At 44.8% G+C, this 22,498-nt stretch overlaps 1 protein-coding gene across 2 annotated transcripts in view; it reads left to right on the top strand.

The window, feature by feature from the left end:
* The first annotated feature begins 9,409 nt into the window (after nt 1–9,409).
* Nucleotides 9,410–22,498, top strand: part of TRPC4 (transient receptor potential cation channel subfamily C member 4) — a 66,959-nt gene continuing 53,870 nt past the window's right edge. The window contains exon 1 of one of the 2 annotated variants that reach the window (XM_035097403.2): nt 9,410–9,495. The gene's annotated coding sequence lies outside the window, so the exon portion shown is untranslated. Of the gene's footprint in view, nt 9,496–21,199; nt 21,318–22,498 lie in introns of those variants that run through there. The other variant, XM_060268705.1, reaches the window with a different exon arrangement.

The following is a 22,498-nucleotide window of genomic DNA, read 5'->3' as shown; positions in this document are numbered from 1 at the left end:
ACGGACAGAAATGACTGTAAGAAAGGACACCCAGACAGAATGCTGCTCCAAGGAATGTAACTGAAGCAATAAGCTCACATGACAATTGAAATGATATGGGTTCAGAGGACAAATTAGTACAGCAGGCACGTCTACAGCACAGGGAAGTAGTCATATGAGAGGAGGAGGAGGAGGAGGAGGAGAGGAGGAGGAGGAGGAGAGGAGGAGGAGGAGGAGTTTGGACTTGATATCCCGCCTTTCACTCCCCTTAAGGAGTCTCAAAGCGGCTAACAATCTCCTTTCCCTTCCTCACCCACAACAAACACTGTGTGAGATGAGTGAGGCTGAGAGACTTCATAACCCAAGGTCACCCAGCAGCTGCATGTGGATGAGTGGGGAGTGAACCCGGTTCACCAGTTTATGAGTCCACCGTTCTTAACCACTCCACCACGCTGGCTCTATAATGCACTATAAACAACCTTTCATAATTCCAATGGAAGGAACAAGGGGAGGAGGGGTCTGCATCTAACATTAGGCTCTTTGGCGCTGTGGTTAAACCACTGAGCCTAGGGCTTGCTGATCAGAAGGTCGGCGGTTCGAATCCCTGTGACGGGGTGAGCTCCCGTTGCTCGGTCCCAGCTCCTGCCAACCTAGCAGTTCGAAAGCACGTCAAAATGCAAGTAGATAAATAGGAACTGCTACAGCGGGAAGGTAAACGGCGTTTCCATGTGCTGCTCTGGTTTGCCAGAAGCGGCTTTGTCATGCTGGCCACATGACCTGGAAGCTATACGCCGGCTCCCTCGGCCAATAATGCGAGATGAGCGCGCAACCCCAGAGTCGGTCACGACTGGACCTAATGGTCAGGGGTCCCTTTACCCTTTTTTACTGCCTGAATGACTAGAAGCATTTTTTTTTTTTTGCTGAGATGCTTGAGAAAAATTAGAACGGTTTAGAAAAAATGATATTTTAATACATGGTTTAAATTATGTTTTCAACTAAAAAAGAAAAGAAAGACACAGCTCAAACCAGAGTTTGACTGCTTTGTACACACTGGACTTGCATAGTCTCTGTGTGATCATGGAAGCAGCTGTATCAAGTCACATGGGGTTATACTTATTATTCTAATAACCACAAAACCTATTCCAGCAGATGAAATCAGGTGCCTAAAAGACATAGAGGGAGTGTAAATCAATAAGGTAAGACACAACATTTATCTATTTGTGGATGAGTGGTTTAGTAAATTTATTGATCACATCCCACAACCAACAGAAGTCATAACACAATTTGTAGAACGAGAAATAAAATTCCAGAAATGGTTGGCATCCGTCTGTCTCGGAAGACAGTGGAAGTGTGTGGCTTTGTGAGTTAAGTCAAACTGTTGAGTTATAGTTCCTGCAATCTCAGAGCAGCAAAGGAGTTCACCGTGGGTCTCGAAACCATCAAAACAATTTCAGTCTAGATCAAAGTAGCTGATTTACAGGTAGTACTATACTCTGCTACATCTTCACAGAATCAATAACTTATTCTCTCTGTACTGCTAGGATGTAAAGAAAAAACAGGACACTAGCAGATATGTGGCAGCATTTTGAATGGGAAAGATAACTTTGGAAGTAAGTCTTTGTTATCGTGCCTGACATAACTCTGCAGAAAATTGAGCTTTCACAGACTCTTAACCATCTTTGAGAATTGCAGTGAGAACTTACTACATAAGGATCTCAACAAAATGAAAGGGGCAACATTTCTGGAAGGTAATCTGAAGTCTCTCAGTAAGAAGATGGACAGAACGAATATGAGGGGGGAAATAAATGTTGGAAGATCATACAAAACTTTTAATTAGCATTCATATTGTCTATGAACAGAAATCATCACCACACACTTCTGGCAGTGTTGCAAGCCGAATTATGAATTCATGCTTTTTGAACACCATCAACACCAACAAATAGGTATCAGTGCGGTGATAATGCCAGAATACACCAATTGTTTGGTCTTTGTTTTCTTTGGATTGTTTGTGTCCTGTTCTGCATAATGTTTGGTAATTTTCTTCTAACGTTCTAGTCAACATCTACCTTAAACATGTTTTCATGCACTGCTTTATTGAAGTGTGTGTGTGCACATGGGTGTATCGATAAAACCACATGGTACAAACAATATTGCAAAAGGATTAGTCTTTTTATTTCTTTGTCTACATCATACATTCATTGGTGCTTCTGTTTCTTAACTAAGAATAAAAACATCCGTTGATATTTTGCTTAAGGATAATGAAATGGCAGTGAATTGTGCACACTGACAGAAACTGCAGAGGCTGCTGCTGTTGCCAGTGGCAAGTTACGCTCCACAAATAACAGTAAACAACATCACTGCAGCTGCTTTCTGGTTCACCTCCTCTGCAGACAGGAAAATTAAATAGCCCCACACTTCATTGCCAAATACAGCTGCTTATTGTTTAGACGCAATATAATCACTGGATGCTTCTGCCTCTCCTGAACCTTTATACGTGACCGAGAAGACTAGTGAAACAAGCTAAACCAAGCATATTCACTCCCCTTTGCTTGCATATTTTCTGAAACAGAAACATCAATTTGCCGTGCTTTGATGTGATATTCTGCAAAATGTCATGTGATATTCTGGGGGCACTGTCATACAGTGGTTCCGCTCCTTCCTCCTGGGCCGTGTTCAGAAAGTGGTGGTGGGGGATGAGTGTTCAGACCCCTGGGCTCTCACTTGTGGGGTGCCTCAGGGTTCTGTCCTCTCCCCCATGCTTTTTAACATCTACATGCAGCCGCTGGGAGAGATCATCAGGGGGTTTGGGCTGGGTGTTCAACAGTATGCGGATGATAAAGGTAAAGGTAAAGGGACCCCTGACCATTAGGTCCAGTCGTGACCGACTCTGGGGTTGCGCGCTCATCTCGCATTATTGGCTGAGGGAGCCAGCGTATAGCTTCCGGTCATGTGGCTAGCATGACAAAGCCGCTTCTGGCAAACCAGAGCAGCACATGGAAACGCCGTTTACCTTCCCGCTGTAGCGGTTCCTATTTATCTACTTGCATTTTTGACATGCTTTCGAACTGCTAGGTTGGCAGGAGCTGGCAACGGGAGCTCACCCCGTCACAGGGATTCGAACCGCCGGCCTTCTGATCAGCAAGCCCTAGGCTCAGTGGTTTAACCACAGCGCCACCAGCTGCTGGGAGAGATCATCAGGGGGTTTGGGCTGGGTGTTCAACAGTATGCGGATGATACCCAGCTCTACCGCTCTTTTAAATCTGAACCAGTGAAGGCGATGAACGTCCTGTGTGAGTGCCTGGAGGCGGTTGGAGGATGGATGGCGGCTAACTGATTGAGATTGAATCCTGACAAGACAGAAGTACTGTTTGTGGGGGAGAGGAGTCCGACAGGTGTGGAGGACTCCCTGATCCTAAACGGGGTAACTGTGCCCCTGAAAGACCAGGTGCGCAGCCTGGGAGTCATTTTGGACTCACAGATGTCCATGGAGGCGCAGGTCAATTCTGTGTCCAAGGCACAGATGGAGTCTATCAGCTCCATCTGGTACGCAGGCTGAGACCCTACCTGCCTGCGGACTGTCTCGCCAGAGTGGTGCATGCTCTGGTTATCTCTCGCTTGGACTACTGCAATGCGCTCTATGTGGGGCTACCTTTGAAGGTGACCCGGAAACTACAACTAATCCAGAATGCGGCAGCTAGACTGGTGACTGGGAGCGGCCGCTGAGACCACATAACACCGGTCCTGAAAGACCTACATTGGCTCCCAGTACGTTTCTGAGCACAATTCAAAGTGTTGGTGCTGACCTTTAAAGCCCTAAACGGCCTCGGTCCAGTATACCTGAAGGAGCGTCTCTACCCCCATAGTTCTGCCCAGTGCCGAGGGCCTTCTGGTGGATCCCTCACTGCGAGAAGCAAAGCTACAGGGAACCAGGCAGAGGGCCTTCTCGGTAGTGGCACCCGCCCTGTGGAACACCCTCCCATCAGAGGTCAGAGAGATAAACAACTACCTGACATTTAGAACAGTGTTTCTCAACCTTTTTTGAGCCAAGGCACACTTGTTCCATGAAAAAAATCACGAGGCACACCACCATTAAAAAAGTTAAAAAATTTAACTCTGTGCCTATATTGACTATAGAGAGAGAGAGAGAGAGAGAGAGAGAGAGAGAGAGAGAGAGAGAGAGAGAGAGAGACCAGTTTAGTTTGTGGGGTAAGTCCTAAATCTCAGTGAATTATGACTGTAAGAAACACTTGCCAATTGCTGTGTTGGTTGCAATCTCCTGTAATAAGGCTTCACAAGCCGCTGATTTCTCTGCCAGCACGTGCTCCTCGCCGAAGAGGCCGCACACTCCCTCGTAGACGCTGCTGGCTGCCCTCCGGAGGCTGTTCTGCTTGTCGGCCCGCAGCCTCGCGCCGGTCAAGCCCGGGGCGCCGCCAGCAAGAGCAGCGAGAGCGAGACAAACAGCAGCAGCAGCACCCGCCGGCCGCCTCTCACGTCCGAGGCCGTGGTGGTGGCTGTTGAGAGCTGCGCTCGCCCCGCGTCGTGACCCGGCCGGCTTCCTTTCCGGCGGGTCAGTGCTGTTTATTGGCGGCCGCCAGGCACGTGACAATGCAAATCGCCCTTCTCGTCGCCGCACGTCGCGGCACACCAGCCAGCGGTTGAGAAACGCTGATTTAGAAAATACCTAAAGGCAGCCCTGTTTAGGGAAGATTTTAATCTGTGATATTTTATGTATTTTAATGTTTGTTGGAAGCCGCCCAGAGTGGCAGGGGAAGCCCAGCCAGATGGGTGGGGTATAAATAATAAATTATTATTATTATTATTATTATTATTATTATTATTATTATTAAAACTTAGCAAGAAATGCTGACGTCTCTGTTCACAGTCTAGTGAAACTGAACTTGCTCCACTCCAGCAAAGGGATGTATGTCAAAACGGACCTCTTGTTTTGTGGCTTGGAGCAACACACACATTGTTGCTGTTGCTTGCTCTTTTGCGTAAATCTGTGTTGTTGTTTTTTTAAAAGAGTGTCGTCGCCCCCCCCCCAATCTAAGTTTGCACACATGGAAACAAATACCTGCAGGCATGCTTATAATGAACCTCAGGTTTCTGGAAGCTATGGTGGGTTAAAGGTAAAGGTAAAGGGACCCCTGACCATTAGACATAGCTGCCAAGTTTTCCCCTTTCTCATGAGGAAGCCTATTCAGCATAATGGAAAATCCCTGAAAAAAAGGGATAACTTGGCAGCTATGCCATTAGATCCAGTTGCAGACGACTCTGGGGTTGCAGCACTCATCTCGCTTTACTGGCCAAGGGAGCCAGCATACAGCTTCCGGGTCATGTGGCCAGCATGACTAAACTGCTTCTGGCACAACAGAGCACCGTGACGGAGCGCATGGAAATGCTGTTTACCTTCCCACCACAGTGGTACCTATTTATCTACTTGAACTGGTGTGCTTTTTAACTGCTAGGTTGGCAGGAGCTGGGACAGAGCAACGGGAGCTCACTCAGTTGCGGGGATTTGAGCCGCCGACCTTCTGATTGGCAAGCCCAAGAGGCTCAGTGGTTTAGACTACAGCGCCACCCGCATCATAGTGCATGTGTTAATGTAGGTATATTTCATGAGAAAACAAGAAGAGTCTGCTGGATCAGGCCAATGGCCCTTCTAGTCCAGCATCCTGTTCTCACATTAGCTAACCAGATGCCTGTGGGAAATATAGTTTGTCTGTTTATACAGGCAAACTAATTTTTGCTTTTGTTTGCTGGAAAAGAAACAGAAATGGAACATAGGAATCAAAGCATGCTGGTGATTGGGATGCCTAATTTCCCAGTTCTGTATTTTTATTTCTAGTGTCTCCATCATCTCCTTTTCCCCTTAAAAAAGCAAAAAAATATAGAGTTACAGATGTTAATGTTTAACATATGTCAAACTGCCCAAATATTTTGATGCTGTTGTTTTTACATCATGGTGGAGTGCAGATAAATAATGTTCGTTGTGTGCTTCAAAATTGGAGTGTTGCTGTTATCCAATCCCTTGCCGTGCTGTATTCTTCCCTAGGGAAATGCAGCATTGGAATGGGTTGGAGGGTGGGAGTTACATACGTTGATTGTAGTAGCAGTAAGAGACAGGGACTTGCCCAAGGGCACCAAGTCCACTCATCCTCTCTAGTACAGTGGCATTGCAGGGCATAGATTCAGCATTAAAATTGATTTGGTTGTTTTATGTTTTTGTTGTTTTATGTCTATGTTTGGGTTCTTCGGTTTAGAAGAAAAAAATAGGATAGGCCATTTTAAATAACAAGAGTGCAAGTCATAGTTGTGAGATGATAGTACTAATGTAATGCCTTGTGACACTTAAAACAGCACTGTGGTGCCCACTAGAGGAACTTAATCCTTCGGTTCCATTTTCTACTGCTGAAGAATGAATTTCCACACACACACACACACACACACACACAAATACATAGGACTTGGCTACCCCAGAAGTTAGGTAGCCAAGTTGCCCCCAACATTGGGGGATCCGTCACGTGTGCATGGCGCCAGTGAGTTAGATCAATTCCCACAATTACAGCCCTTTAACAGTTTGCACTTGCCAGCGATGTATCCCAAGGCATTCCCCCGCCTAGCTGCTCTTGGGAGAAAAAGCTAATTATAAGCAAGTAAACACAACATGGGGCTGGCTTTGAAAAGTTCTCAGAAACTTCAGCTGGCTCAAACAGCTGCAGCCAGACCAATGTTTGAAACTCCCATTGTTCTAGGTGCACTTTGTGATAAGGAATTTCATTAGCGTTAGCAGTTTCTGAGCTCTGGATGCAGTACTGTGCCTCAGATTTCAGATTAAAACTGCAGAGTGGAAGGAAAGGAGGAGCTTTTTCTGCCCCCCCCCCACTTCCAGCTACTCTCTGAAGACTGGAGAAGAGGCCATCTTAAGAATATTAGGGGGGTTGGCAGGGGAATGACTAGACCATGTGAAAAGTGAACATCATATTTTAGCTGCAGCTCATTCATTTTCAGCTTTGTGTCCTTGTTATAAAAGTAACGCGCCTGGACATTCCATTGTTGCACTCATAATCTAGGTTTAAGGTGCCATTTAGCTCCTAGCTTTCATATCTCAGCTTCTAACACTGAGATACTCTGTTGACCAGGGCTAGTTATAGGGTGCATATGACTGCCTTGTTACAATAGTTCCACTGGCTGTTATGACCTATAAAGCCCTGCATGGCTTAGGTCCAAGGTATCTGAAAGACTGTATTCCCTCTTATGAACCTGCTCGGGTTCTGAGATCTTCAGGGGAAGCCCTTCTCTTGGTCCCATCACCATCGCAGGCATGCTTGGTGGGGAGGTGGGAAAGGGTCTTCTCAGTGGCTGCTCCCAGACTCTGGAACTCCCTCCCTGGAGAAGTTAGGCTGGCTCCCGGCTTGTTGTCCTACCACCAGCAGGCGAAGACTTTCTTGTTCCAACAGACTTTTGTGAACTGACTGCTTTTAATGAAAGAGCTGGTGCCGTAATTATTTCTACGGTCTTAAACAATTTCTTGTGTGTTTGCGGGTAGCACTGTGGTCTAAACCAGGCATAGGCAACCTTGGCTTTCCAAATGTTTTGGAACTACAACTCCCATGATCCCTGACCACTGGGCCTGTTAGCTAGGGATCATGGGAGTTGTCGTTCCAAAACATCTGGAGAGCCAAGGTTCCCAAGCCTGGTCTAAACCATTGAGCCTCTTGGGCTTGCCAATCAGAAGGTCAGCGGTTCGAATCCCCGCAACTGAGTGAGCTCCCATTGCTCTATCCCAACTCCTGCCAACCTAGCAGTTCAAAAGCACGCCAGTGCAAGTAGATAAATAGGTACTGCTGTGGCGAGAAGGTAAATGGCTATTAAGTGCTCTCTGGTTGTTTCCGTCACGGTGTCCCGTTGCGCCAGAAGAGGTTTAGTCATGCTGGCCACATGACCCAGAAAGCTGGCTATGGGCAAACGACGGCTCCCTTGGCCTGAAAGCGAGATGAGCTCCCTCGGCCAATAATGCGAGATGAGCGCCGCAACCCCAGAGTCGGTCACGACTGGAACTAATGGCCAGGGGTCCCTTTACCTCCCTTTACCTTAAGGTGCTACTAGAAGGAATCTTATTTTGTTTCGACTACGTCAGACCAACACGACTACCTTACCTGTAACTAGAACTTGGAACTCAAACACTGCAAACCTGGAAGTAAGTGTTCTGGTTTGTGAACCTTTTTTTTTTTATGCCGGACATGCTCCGTTTTGAGTGTTACACTTCCATTTTGAGTCTTATGCTGAGGTCTGTCTGTTTTTGCTATTTATTTTGCTTTTTCTGCGGTTCCTTTTATTTATATATTTTGAAACTGTGTGGAACCCAGTTCAGCTACTGATTGATTGTGTGGCTGCAGTGCAATTGTTTATTGCTTTCATTTTATGGATCCCTGGTCCCGTTAGATAGTAAAATTCATTTTCGATTGGTTTTAGGGGTTAAAAAAAATTCCTTCAGTAGCACCTTAAAGACCAACTAATTTTTTATTTTGGTATGAGCTTTTGTGTGCATGCACACTTCTTCAGATACACTTGAAACAGAAGCCAGTCCCTTATGTATATACAGAGGGTGGGGGGGGGGGAATGGGTGATGGGCTGATGGGAGTGGTAAACCTGTAGATGGCTGTTAACGACTGCTGATGACTGCAATTGGTCCTGCGGGGGGGGGGGGGGGGAAGAAGGAATTTTTTTTTATTTTGCTTCGACTCAGAGCAACACGGCTACCTACCTGTAACTAGAACTGTTTTAGGGGTTGTTTTCCAAAGTCTGGAACGGATCAATCCGTTTTGCATTCCATTCTATGGGAAAGCGCGCCTTGGTTTTGGAACGCTTTGGTTTTGGAACCAGACTTCCGGAACGGATTAATCTTGAGAACTAAGGTACCACTGTAAGGGGCATTTGGGGGGAAAGGCCCTGACTTAAGAACGGCGGAGCCCTCGCCGGGTCGCCCTTGTCAGCTACTACCGGTTGTAAAGCCTGCGTTCCCTCAGGAACCTAGAGGCGGCGCGCGGAGGCGAGGCGCCTATTCCCGCCTTTCCCAGGTGTTTGTGTGTGTGTGGTTTTTTTGTGTGTGTGTGTTCGTGCGCGCGCGCGCTCTTGCTGGTGTCGGCAGACTGAAGGAGCCAGTCGGGGAGAAGCCCTCCTCCGTCTGAGGCGAGCGGCGTCCCTTGTGTGAGGGGAGCCGAAGAGGAGCTTCGCCGACGACGCTTTGCCTGCCTGCCCTGCCGGAGCCGGCGTGGGTGGGTGGGAAGGATCCACCACGCACGCCCACATCCCGCCTCGCCATCCCGGAGAAGCCGCTGCTCGCTCCCGATCCCTCACCCCCCGGACTCATCTGTTGCGCCGCGGCGAAGCGGCACCTCTGCCGGGGGGGATCCTGAGGAGATCCTGAGGGGAGAGAAAGAGGGACAGACCTTCGCTGCCTTCGGGAAAATGCGGCTGCCTCGCCGAGCCTGCCTTTCCTTCTCACGCCCTGTAGTAAGTCTCCCCCGTCCTCCCGGCTCGCTTGGGGACTGTACGGGTTTTTGTTTTGTTTTTAATCTCTAGAACGGTTTTTTATTATCCTTAGGGGGAAAGATTCCTGCATTGCAGGCGGGTTGGACTAGATGGCCCTTGAGTATCCCTTTCCAACTCTTTTGTGGTGATTATTCATAATGGCAAATTATTGGGGTGGGGATGGGGGGGGGGCAGGCAACCACCACCTCGAAGCGGGTTTAAAACAATCCGGAACGAAACATTGCCCGAGGAAAGCCAAATGGGAAGTACTGTATAGGTTTTCCATCACTTAGCACCAGGGGTAACTTTTTCGTGCCCCGGAGGGAACAGCGGCATGAGAGGCGCTTATAAGCTTTAGGAAGGGGCTATTCCTCCCCAAGAAGGGGTGTGTGTGAAAAAGGTGGTGCTGGTTATGACGCTCTCAGCGAGACCCATAGCTCGGAGGGATGAACATGACTCCCCCCCCCCAATCCTCCCAATGCTGAGGTCCAGAGGAACTTTAAAATCCTCACAAAATAAGCAGGTGACAGAGGGAGGCATTGTTATTACTCTCTTTGAAGGCTGCAGAAGGGTCACTTAACATGTTGCAGCAAAAAAAAACATGGGCCTGTGTCTCCCCTTTCTGGGCTGCCTCGTTTCTGTCAAATTATTTCTGTGTTTGTGAAAGTGTGCAAGCAAACATCTGCCTCCGTGCCTCAGCCAATTCTCTCTTGTGTTTTTTTTTTCTTCAGACATAGGAGTGCCTTTTAAATACTATAGAATGGAACATAGGAGAGAGGGTCATCGGTTTTGCTAGGTGGCAAGGGGGGGGGGAATGACAGCACTTTTAATCCTGTTTGTATTGCTGCCAGTGAGAGAAGTTGTTCCCGTTTTTTCAGATGTAGGACTGAGGTTCTAAGACAGTGATGTGTACGGTCAAGAGCCGGTTCATGCATATATGTGTACATCGCTTGAACATGTGTGAACTGTACTCAAGGCTGTTTCTTTCAAATCTCACGCAGAACCAAGATGTGTGTTGGTATTTCACTACTAACTTGTCAGGTTAAAAAAAAAATCTTAGCCATCTATAACTTTGCAGTTCTATCTTGTCAATAAAAAAAAATTGATTTGTTTCTCAAATCTACTTGCTGGCTATGAGCACGGCAGTAACACTAAAGGGAGAACATTACCCTTTTGTACAGATGAGAAGCCTTGGTACCAATGATGCTCCTTTTGATTTTAGCCACATCATCATTGGATGAATTTGAATAGATTGGTTCGGTGTTATTGATTATGCGGAAGAAATACAGTCCTGTTCTGTAGAATTTCAACTTTTCTTTGACATTTTTTTCATCTAGAAATGGATGAGAAATGACGGGTAAATACTCAAAAGTATGGTACAAAAGCATTAATCTGAATTGGTTTATGAGGCAATACGTTCATCAGAGAAGGAGAGTGGAAACATGCAATGATATCTGGAAAGATTTTTGGAGACGTGAGGACCAGCAGAAAAATATTTATGATGTATTGAGTTAACATGAAATTTAATCATAATTATTGCAATCAGATGTTGATTTTTTAAAAAACTGATCCGATTGAAACCTTGTTTTGTAGAATAAACGAGAGAAAGAGGTTCAGAGCCCCGTGAAATTCACTGGATGGCCTTTCTTCCTTAGCCCTTTCTACGGTTGTTTAAACCTGGGCCTGTTCTAATCACATAATGCAAGACTTGGGAGGGAGAGGTGCTTTTAAGTGCAGGTGGCCATATAGGTGAGGGGTTCTGAACTTCCCTTCCCTCCTGCAGCTTATGTTCCTACTCTCTTCCACAGTTGGTCTCTGATACCAAAAATGAGCTTGGCAGTGCCTAGAGGCAGGGGCGAACTTCAGTCTTTCAAATCTCAGTGGCACGCCAAAATTTGGCATCACTTTCCATTCTACACATGCACTATGTCATAGTTGCTAAACCCTTTGGCATCCCTTTCGGCTCAGTGCCCAATGTGGCTGCACTGATCACACTACCCTAAATCTGTCTCTGCTGGAATAACTGCAGGGAGGTAATCCATGGGCAAAGATCTGCCCCTTACAATCTTAAAACTGGGCCCTCACATTTTTATTTGATTGGGTCAAACCAAGGCTTTAAAAATGGTTCTGCTACTATCACCTGCAGCTTGAGACTGCTTTTCAAGGTTAAACTTAAAGACTTGCAAATTTTCCAAGGTTCTCCAAAGAATCTTGTTCTTCTTGTGAACTTTGAGATTACAGGGGGGGGGGGGAATATTTATCAGTTCTGCAAAATCAAAGTTGATAGGAACCAGTTAAACATGCAACAGATCTTAAGTAGAATGTTGCAGCCTTTAGCCCTTTAGGCTTCTTCTTTTTCAGTTTGCATATAAAGCCAAGTGCTACAGAAGTCTGCAAGGACAGAGAAGGAGTCGGGGAAGAGATGAAAGTGAGAGGTTGGTTATATGGCAAAGAACTGTGGTGAGAGGAGCAACAGACAGACTTATATGGTAAACCTAGTGGCTGAAGGAATTCATCTGTGCATTGTGTTCACTTTTGTAAGCTCCTAGATGGTCTGGCTAAATTACAGACACCATGAATCTAAAAAGAAGTAGCTGGCACGCCATAAAATAGGATAAATCTTGACAAGATGGATTTCAGAACCATGGAATACACTACTGGGCAATTTTGATTTTTACAAGCACTTCCTCCACTAACATCTCAATCGATTCCCAGCACACCTGGCAACCAAAATATATTTAAATGAGAAAGTATTTAAAAATGGCCACTCCAGAATAAACTTCTTATGCCAGACAGGAATATTAAAGGAAGAGAAAGTACAGAGAGTGCTTATCATACACACCACAAAGTAAGATGAGTGTGGCACCCCAGGAATCCTCTTTGCCTCCCTAGGGTGTAGATAATCTCAGAAGCTCTTTTCTCATCCAAGAATTCCTTCCCCATGGAGGGAACATGCCCAGCACATCTGAAGGCTCAAATGTATACGGTACTAAAACTAAATCAGAGACACATTTACCCCAGGGAAGTTAGCAAACTGCAGAACAAAGAGAGACTATGAGGCCAGTCCACAGAAGGATAGGCATATCAGAAAGCAGTGGGATGTGGAGTGGGATGACTCAATGGTGGTGGAGCAAGGTTTCGGTTGCTATCTTAGATCAGCAAGGCATGAGTATGCTGAGGCTATGGCAAGGGCAGACTTGGATTTCCTGGTACTAGAAGATATTGTTTCTCTAATCGTAGTACTTCTAGATGTATGTTTATTTCTTGCAAAAAAATTCTTCTCACAATGCATAAAAATATAAGGCTGTCATCATGCAGCCCCCCTTGGAGGATTTGCAATGTCTCATAAGAATCCTGGATTTGCATGATGTCAGGGTGGGGGGAGCAAAAAAAAACAAAAACAAAACAGCAGTGACCATGGAATAGTAGTGAGAAGGGACAGACACTGAGATGGGGGGAAGAGGTGGTTTAAGTAAAGCAGATATGGAGAAAAGTGAGAAGAAATTTGTTCTAAACAATGACAAAAGTTTGAGTAAAAAAACTGGAATATTTGAGGGTTCTGCAGTCTTTCATATCACATTGGGCAGCTGAGGGGTGGAAGAGGGAGACGTTTGAGTATGTTGAGAAGGGAAGAACACTGAAATGGGGGAAAGTGGTACTTTTAAGCAACAGGTGATGTTTGAGTAAAGCAGGGGTAGAGAAAAACCGAGGAGAAAAGTGACAGAGGGTTGAGTATAGTGAGCAGGAGGAACAAGGCACAGCGGGTGTGGGGAGTGGCACCTTTAAACAAAGCAATGAGAACTGTACACAGCATTCCAGGTGAGGTTGCACCATAGATTAATGGCCTTATGATATTGGCAGTTTTATTTTAAACTCTCTTCCTATTGATCTTCTGCACTTTGGGTCAACATTTTCATCAAGCTATTCATGCTAACAGGGACCCAGGTGGCGCTGTGGTTAAACCACTGAGCCTAGGGCTTGCTGATCAGAAGGTCGGCGGTTCGAATCCCTGTGACGGGGTGAGCTCCCGTTGCTCGGTCCCAGCTCCTGCCAACCTAGCAGTTCGAAAGCACGTCAGAATGCAAGTAGATAAATAGGAACCGCTACAGCGGGAAGGTAAACGGCGTTTCCGTGTGCTGCTCTGGTTCGCCGGAAGCGGCTTTGTCATGCTGGCCACAGACCTGGAAGCTATACGCCGGCTCCCTCGGCCAATAATGCGAGATGAGCGCGCAACCCCAGAGTCGGTCACGACTGGACCTAATGGTCAGGGGTCCCTTTACCTTATTCATGCTAACACCAAAGGCTTGCTCCTGGTTGGTCATTTCTAGTTTGAACCCCATTAGAATATATTTGAAGGAAGGCATACGTATAGGATTCTTTGCTCTGATGTGTCACTTTACACTTGCTTACATTGCAATTTTAATGCCCATTCATCCAGTTTAGAGAGGTCCTTTTGGAGTACCTGGCAATTCCATTTTGTTCTTGCCATTGTGAATTATTTGGTGCCCTCCACAACCTTGACCACTTCACTACTCACCCCTAACTACAGATAATTTATTAATAAGTTAATAAGCCCAGGTGCCAATACAGAACTTTGGGGGAACTCCACATCCCTGAAGGGGACCCACCCACCTCTCTTTCTTGCTCAGGTTCTCCAGGTAAACTATCTTGTCCTTGAGGGAACAAACTGGTTCCCTGAGGTTATTTCATTAGTATTTCATTAGTATTATACAAAATAAATGGAAAATTAAAAAGAATTTTTTTACAATAATTAATTCTATTGAAAAGCCTGTGCACTGGATTTGTGATATATATGTGTAGAATAAGTCCAAACTGATCTGGGTGGAGAATTCCAGTTATATGGCATTTAAATTGAGTTATTAAAATTAATATGATTTTATAATCATTATTTAATACTGTTAATACTGAGGATTCCATCCTCGGGGGGTGATCCTCGATTGTGTCCACATAACAGAAAATTGGACACTGTCCTGGATCCCATTAAGGAGGTGCACCAGATATAAGGCAACATCACCAAAATATACGTAAACCTCACTTGTAAACCCATCAGGGCCTGGGGATTTATGCGATTTAAGAACTTGTGGCTCAACTACTGGGCTTCACCAAAGTCCATTTACCAGAATTTTGAAGAAGGGATTTAGGTCAGTTTTAATGAGAATTTTTGTTAGCAGAGTGGACAGTTGATGATGATTGAATGGGGATGTGGGCAGTTGAAGCTCCTCCGGAAAGGCAAGGGTCTGCTTCTCTGGGTTCCCCCCACCAAAAATGGTCTAGACTTTAACTGATCTTAAAACAGAACCTTACGTTTTGCAGCTCTGTGGAATTGCTGCTAAGTAGCGGTTGAGTAGTTGCAGAGTGAGCAAACTTCCAGTTGCTTGCCCTTGCTGATGACAACCACTTGCAGAATAAAAGTACTGTAGAAGGTTGCAGAAGAAGAGCCTGGGCAATGTACTACTCATCTGATGAATTCAATAGATTCTGGGTGAACTTCTTGTATTTCATCCTCTTTCGTTAGAATCCCTGATACATTGCTGCTCTCCAAACAAAAAGCTTGTATTGCTTGTGAAGTCAGGCCAGCCCTGACAGAGAGTTAAGACAGGCTTCTTTAGAAGAAAGCAGCCCCTGCAATGACTTGCGGGAAGCTCTTGGTATCTCTGAGTTATTCCACAGAATTAGAATAGGGCTTCAAGCCCAGAGAATATTTTTCTGACTGTAAAAAAAAAATAGGTTCAGGGTGCATTCATTAACAGCGGTGGGGATAAAGATTGTTTAGAGGTAAAGTATTATTTTCATTGCAGCAGTTCTTTCTGTGCTTCTTATTTATTCAAAGCAAATATAATCTTGACACCAGCCAAAACTTGCTTATAAGAAAAAGTTTTGATTTGTTATAGCTTGCCATTTGTCAAAGAACAGTCTAACTGGAAATACTTCTGCACCAACTCTACTGAAACTATTCAGAACTATGCTTGGCTCATGTGTCGATCCTGTTCATTTTAAAGTGGCTTGCATTCGAAAGCTTCATGCTGAATTGGGACAATAATGTTTAGGAAAGCATTTGCTCAGTATTGGCTCTACTGTGTGCCACCACTCTGAAATCCTGCTTAACTCCCACGACCCAGTCACTAAAGGACCAAACTTGTGCTGATAATGCTGTTTGAGGATGGGAGCTTGATTTCAATTCCAAAATCCACTTATACCACGACATGGGCAAAAGAAGATTAAGTGGTGCCACACAAAAACAATTATCTTATACTATAAAGACAACAACAGAAAAGAGCCACATGTGACAAAACTAGCATATAGACATAAAAACATACCGTATTCATCTCTCTTCTTCCCACCCACCAGCAGTAGCACTCTTGTGAAATCAGCACTACTATTTTATTTCATGAAGGTTTTCTGTGGGTGGGTGGAGGATGACTCTTTTTATTTGCTACTTCAGATTTCATTTGTTTTAAAAAATATGGTTATATTCTTTGTTCTGCTGAGTTTAGGGATGTACGGACAAGCCTCAATCCATTATGATATTCATTTGCACTTTCATCTGGTATATTTGACTCCACTGCAGTTGCTTTAATTTGCACAAGTCCATGTTTTGTTTCATCATTTTCTGATGCAGAAATATATGTCTTATTAATGAATAGTTAAAATAGACAGGCTTGTCTCAGACATCAACAGATATTTGGATTAACTTCCTGGCATGTTCACTTTCAGAGTTCATAAAGTGGCTAATGGCCCATCACAAATCTAACTACGGCTGCAACCTAACTATGTCTACTCAGAATTAAGTCCTATTATATTTAGTGGGGTTTGGTCCTAGCAAGTGAGGTTGGAATTGCAGCCACTCTTGCTACTTTGGTTTCACAGTTCAGTATATACTTGTCATCCCATCTCATTTTCCTCACTCAGATATCAGAGAGAAACAGTTTAATTATAGGCCAAGAAAGCTTTGGAGTGGGGAGGAAAGGAACTGCAAATTCAATATTTTTGTAAGCCACTTTCTGTTTTGGGGTTTTAAAAAACCAAACAATGTATAAATTTTATTAAATAAATAAATAAATAAATTTTACTCTAAAAACCAGGTTTTAGGGTGGTAAAAAATGGATGGTCAAAGCCAGATGGTTGTCCCCACTTTGATAAAAAGCTAGAAATTTAAGATAAAACAGAAATAAAATCCACAGGTAACAGAAGGGTTCATTATTGACTCTGCAGCAGCAAAAAGAAAGAAACCTCAGCAGCAGGGTAGAAGATCAGTCTAGCCCAGTCTTGGATGACCTGGCTAAAATCTAATCATTAAGAGGCACTAACTTTTGAAAAAAATAGAGCAATTGAACACAAAATTCAATTAAAAGATTCCAGTGAATCAAGGCAGGTGCCTGGAGTGTATAAGACTCCTTTGAATAAGCAAAGCATGCAATTCCCACATAGCTTCAGAGGGGCAAAACCCGAAATACCCTGTAAGATAACACAAGTTTCAAAGCAGCATTCATAAATTAAAGAGTGAAGTGGCTAGCTGAGCAGAAGTTGTGATACAGCCCATTTTACACAACTGTTGTTAGTTACCCCACTATCTCACAGCTCCTAAGTGGCAAGTGGTTCCTTAGTCCAAAAAAAGGCCCTGGTGCCTGAGAAAAGACCTAAATCTTTGAAAATTCAAAGTCAGGTTCCTTATACATAGGAGCACTGTAGGGATCCCAGGTGCACAACTTTTTTGAAGGCAACTGTGCTAGCCTCTGCCAACTGAGCCTTTGTGGAGAATAGGTAATTACATCCAAACAAAAAAAGCAAGGGGGAACAAAAAAGAGGAAATCCCATTGCAGGAAAAAGAAAGCTGTTTCAAAATGGGAGCCTTTTAGCAGCTCCTAATACGCTGTGGGTTAAACCACAGAGCCTAGGGCTTGCTGATCAGAAGGTCGGCGGTTTGAATCCTCACGACGGTCCCTGCTCCTGCCAACCTAGCAGTTCGAAAGCACGTCAAAGTGCAAGTAGATAAATAGGTACTGCTCCGGCAGAAAGGTAAACGGTGTTTCCATGTGCTGCTCTGGTTCGCCAGAAGTGGCTTAGTCATGCTGGCCACATGACTACTGTACGCCGGCTCCCTCGGCCAGTAAAGCGAGATGAGCGCCGCAACCCCAAAATTCTCCACGACTGGACCTAATTGTCCCTTTACCTTTAATACTCTTTATAAAGGTAAAGGTAAAGGGACCCCTGACCATTAGGTCCAGTCATGACCGACTCTGGGGTTGCGCGCTCATCTCGCATTATTGGCCGAGGGAGCCGGCGTATAGCTTCCAGGTCATGTGGCCAGCATGACAAAGCTGCTTCTGGCAAACCAGAGCAGCACATGGAAACGCCGTTTACCTTCCCGCTGTAGCGGTTCCTATTTATCTACTTGCATTTTGACATGCTTTCGAAATGCTAGGTTGGCAGGAGCTGGGACCGAGCAACGGGAGCTCACCCCGTCACAGGGATTCGAACCGCCGACCTTCTGATCAGCAAGCCCTAGGCTCAGTGGTTTAACCACAGCACCACCTGGGTCCCTTAATACTCTTTATAGGGGTTACCAATATATGAACCACTGTGGCTGAATGAGCCTTATTCATAAATGGTAATTGCTGGCATACCAAACAAAGCTGGTAAAAGGCACTCTAAGCTATTGAGGCCACCTGGACCTCAGGCAACAAAGATTAATCCAGGAGATTAATCTCAAGTGACATGTCTGGTCCTTCAGGGAGAATGCAACCCTGTCCAGAACAAGTAGCTGACCTGTCTCAAACTTGGGAACCATCTACCCACAAGGCTAGTTTTGCTTGAGTTTACTTGCCCTCAATAGCATGTCTTGGACATGTAGGTAGTAGAACTGAGCTGAAAGAATTAAGAACTGTGTGTGGAAAAGAGACTTAAACACATAAAAGGTAAAGGTAAAGGGACCCCTGACCATTAGGTCCAGTCGTGACCGACTCTGGGGTTGCGCGCTCATCTCGCATTATTGGCCGAGGGAGCCGGTGTATAGCTTCCAGGTCATGTGGCCAGCATGACAAAGCCGCTTCTGGCAAACCAGAGCAGCACATGGAAACGCCGTTTACCTTCCCGCTGTAGCGGTTCCTATTTATCTACTTGCATTTTGACGTGCTTTCGAACTGCTAGGTTGGCAGGAGCTGGGACCAAGCAACGGGAGCTCACCCCGTCACAGGGATTCGAACCGCCGACCTTCTGATCAGCAAGTCCTAGGCTCAGTGGTTTAACCACAGCGCCACCTGGGTCCCATACTTAAACACATAGCAGGGGGAAATTACTTGAATATGTGATCATGTGAAGTTCAGTGGCATTGGGTTGCCTATCCTACTTTATGTCCTATCAGGTTACTTTCCAACAAATTAGATGGTTTAGAATAATAGTGATAAATCTCTTTGGACCTGACTGTATATTTAATAAGAGATGAGTATCTTTTGAAAGTTTGCCATTTTAGCATATTTTAACAGGTTTCAAATGCTGGTTAGAATGATTTAATGATTTGTGTATTATGCAGTCACTAACCATCTGCAAAGCTGAAAAAAATGCATATAATATTTGAAAGAAAATGTCACAATTTGTCATTAAAATTTTGGCACCGAAAAGTTTGACCAGCTGTTAAAATAGATCATTTTCACTAATGATAAAATCAAATACACTAAATTCCTTTTGCACGCGCGCACACACACACATAACACTTTTAGACAAAAATTACTTTTTTCCAGACTGATTCTTTCGCAGAGTTAAAATGTAACCACTTCTGAAAACTTCCAAATTATTATTAATAACAAACCCCATTTGTTTATTTACAAAATAAGAACTCTCCAACTCCACCCTGATGTGTGAGTTCTGTTAACTGCAGCTGAGGGACTTGCTTGCAATTTAGTTATTGATTTAATGAGGTCTGCCAGGATTTACAAAGCCATTTTATTTTGCAATATGCATAGCTGCCAAGTTTTCCCTTTTCTCGCGAGGAAGCCTATTCAGCATAAGGGAAAATCCCTTTAAAAAAGGGATAACGTGGCAGCTTTGAATATGTGCAAACTATCATTTTGTACAATACAATCACTGTCTTTTAGATTTTTTAACTTTAAGAGTGCTTCTATAATGTAGCCCTTTAGTGAAGCTAAGGCCTTGCTTTTCTGCCATTATTAAAGCACAATTAAAATGGAGATGTCATACGACTAGTGACAGCTAGTGGGGCTGCTAGGAAGTCACAGGGGTGTGACCAAGTTGTTCTGGTTTTCTCCCTGTCCTTTTCCCTTGTAAAGATACTGTAGACCAGGCATCCCCAAACTCTGCCCTCCAGACGTTTTGGGACTACAATTTCCATTATCCCCGACCACTGATCTTATTAGCTAGGGATGATGGGAGTTGTAGTCCCAAAACATCTGGAGGGCCGAGTTTGGGGATACCTGCTGTAGACACTTAAACATTGCAGTTTTACAAACTGTTATGTTCTTGGCACCTGTCTGTCTTGGGACACAGTGAATGGGGTGCATCTTTGGGGGTGAGGTCAAGCTGTTGGAAGGTTGCAGCGCCTACTGTGGCTGTAGAGACCACTATGGGAGAGAAAAGTTTCGTTATGACTGGGGCAGATGAAGGCATCCGTTTGTGCTGCTGTAGATGCACTCTGGTGTTTCTTCTCTCTGCGCTCCTCCCAGTGGTCATTCCTCCTCTGGTAACTGCTATGCATACATGACTTGACTGCCTGTTTCCAGGCACTGTGGTCTTCTGCAAGGGATTCCCACATGGCAAGGTTGATGAAGGTTGCCCACCTTTATGTCACATTTGCAGACATCTTTGTGGCACAGAGTTGGTCTGCCAGTTGGCCTGGTGCCAGAAGCCAGCTCCCTGTAGAGCATGTTAGCACCTTACTAAACTGAAAGGTGACACATGGTCCCATTGGGTTGCCCTATTTACCCACCTAGCAGCCACATTCTGTACAAGAGGCAGCTTCCAGACTGTCTAAAAGGGTGGTTTCACATAGAGCCCATTTAAGTAGCCTAATCGAGAAGTCCCAGCTCCTGCCAACCTAGCAGTTCGAAAGCACGTCAAAATGCAAATAGATAAATAGGAACCGCTACAGCGGGAAGGTAAACGGCGTTTCCATGTGCTGCTCTGGTTTGCCAGAAGCGGCTTTGTCATGCTGGCCACATGACCTGGAAGCTATACGCCGGCTCCCTCGGCCAATAATGCGAGATGAGCGCGCAACCCCAGAGTCGGTCACGACTGGACCTAACGGTCAGGGGTCCCTTTACCTTTACCTTTAATCGAGAAGTCACTAGAGCGTGGACAGCTGAGGCCAGCCTATACTGGTCCAGGAACGACCAAAACTGGGGAAACAGCCTAAGCTGGCATAAGCACTCCTGACCACAGAAGCCACTTGAGACTCCAGTGACTAACTGGAATCCAGGAGTACTATGATCCTGTTCCTTCAGGGGAAGTGTAGCTTCTCCACGCAGGAACCACCCACAGGACCAGGATTCAGCCTCATTTTATTCGTTCCCTTCCAGAGCTTCACTGCTTCCAGGCACTGGTCCAACACCTTCCAAGCCTCTCCTGATTCGAATTAAACGGAGAGAGAAAGAGCTACATGTCATCAATATGTTGATGGCACCATGTTCCAAATCCACAGATGACAGATAACAGTTTCATATAGCTGTTGAATAGCATAGGAGAGAAAATGGACCCGTATGGGAGCCCACAGCTCAAAAGGCACAGAACCAAGCAACAATCTCCTAGTACTATTTACTGGTATGACCCTGCAGGTAGGAGTGGAACCAATGTGATACAATGCCTTCAATTCCCATCCCTCTGAGTCATTCCTGAGTCAAGAGTCAAAGGGAATTTTCCTCTCGTACCTAGACCATTTTGGTGTCATGCTACATGTGTGTATAAGTTAGGGTCTAAAAAAGAAATGCAAGCTACATTGGGCTCAGCTCATGCATCCAGGGTTCTCTTAGCAAGAAGGGATGTTTATCCCAATCATTGACAGGCAGCCACAAAATGCAGATGTTTCCCTCAGATTTGTGAGTTAACAACACCTGCCCACACTTACGGTACTTAATTGGCTAGTTAGTTTGCAGATATTCTAATTGTCATACAACATTAAATATAACATTTTCACCAATATGGTGTCTTTTGAGTCTTCTTACACAGTGTAGGGGGCAAGAATAAATCCCTTTACATGGCTGTATGACAAAAATGGATTCAGGTTGTAGCTCCAGTGCAGGGGAATGAATGATCTAGGCGGCTTGCCTTTAAGGACCCTTATACCAAACTCAGACTGCTTCCTTGGTAATGAACATGGTGTATCCAGTTGTGTTCTATAAAGGTCATTGCAGGCTCATGCCTCTCTCTACTGATATGAACTTGGCATTTTTTTAGCATTAAAATCAAGATGGAACAATTGTGGGGGCATGCCATTCACAGGGTCTTCCTTGTAGACTTATTTCCCTATCTGAAATGGTCTGCATTAGTCCCAAACTGCAGTCCTTCCTAAGGCAATGCAAGTGTTCTTTCTTATACAGTATCATCAGTGTGCGTGGTGTTTTGAATATTGAAAGAAGGGAGATAACAAAGGCAATTGATGGATGAAAGGAAGAGATTGGTATAATAGTGTATGAGTATGTGCAATGTAGTCTAAAGGGTTCAACAAAAAAAGTTGGGGTATCATGAAAAACTATTCTGTAATTGTGATTAGTACTGGGTATTCTGAAAGCTGTAAGAGAATGCGTAGTGGTAAGTTAGAAATGTGATGGAAGATGCTGCAGAAGGAACTCACAGTAAAAAGGACATATTCTAAGCTATAGTATTTCCTTGCATTAACATTACCACGGATTCACCTTACTGCACAGTCTCTCTCACCCTTTCAACAGATGTTCTGCAAGATATCATGGCCACTTAAGAGTCCCAAATTGTTTTGTTTTAAATGGCCAATAATGTTTTT

This window comes from Zootoca vivipara, chromosome 16, assembly GCF_963506605.1.
Source record: "Zootoca vivipara chromosome 16, rZooViv1.1, whole genome shotgun sequence".
Lineage (NCBI taxonomy): Eukaryota > Metazoa > Chordata > Lepidosauria > Squamata > Lacertidae > Zootoca > Zootoca vivipara.
The sequence above is the reverse complement of the archived record's forward strand: the minus strand, read 5'-3'. Positions and strand labels throughout refer to the sequence as shown.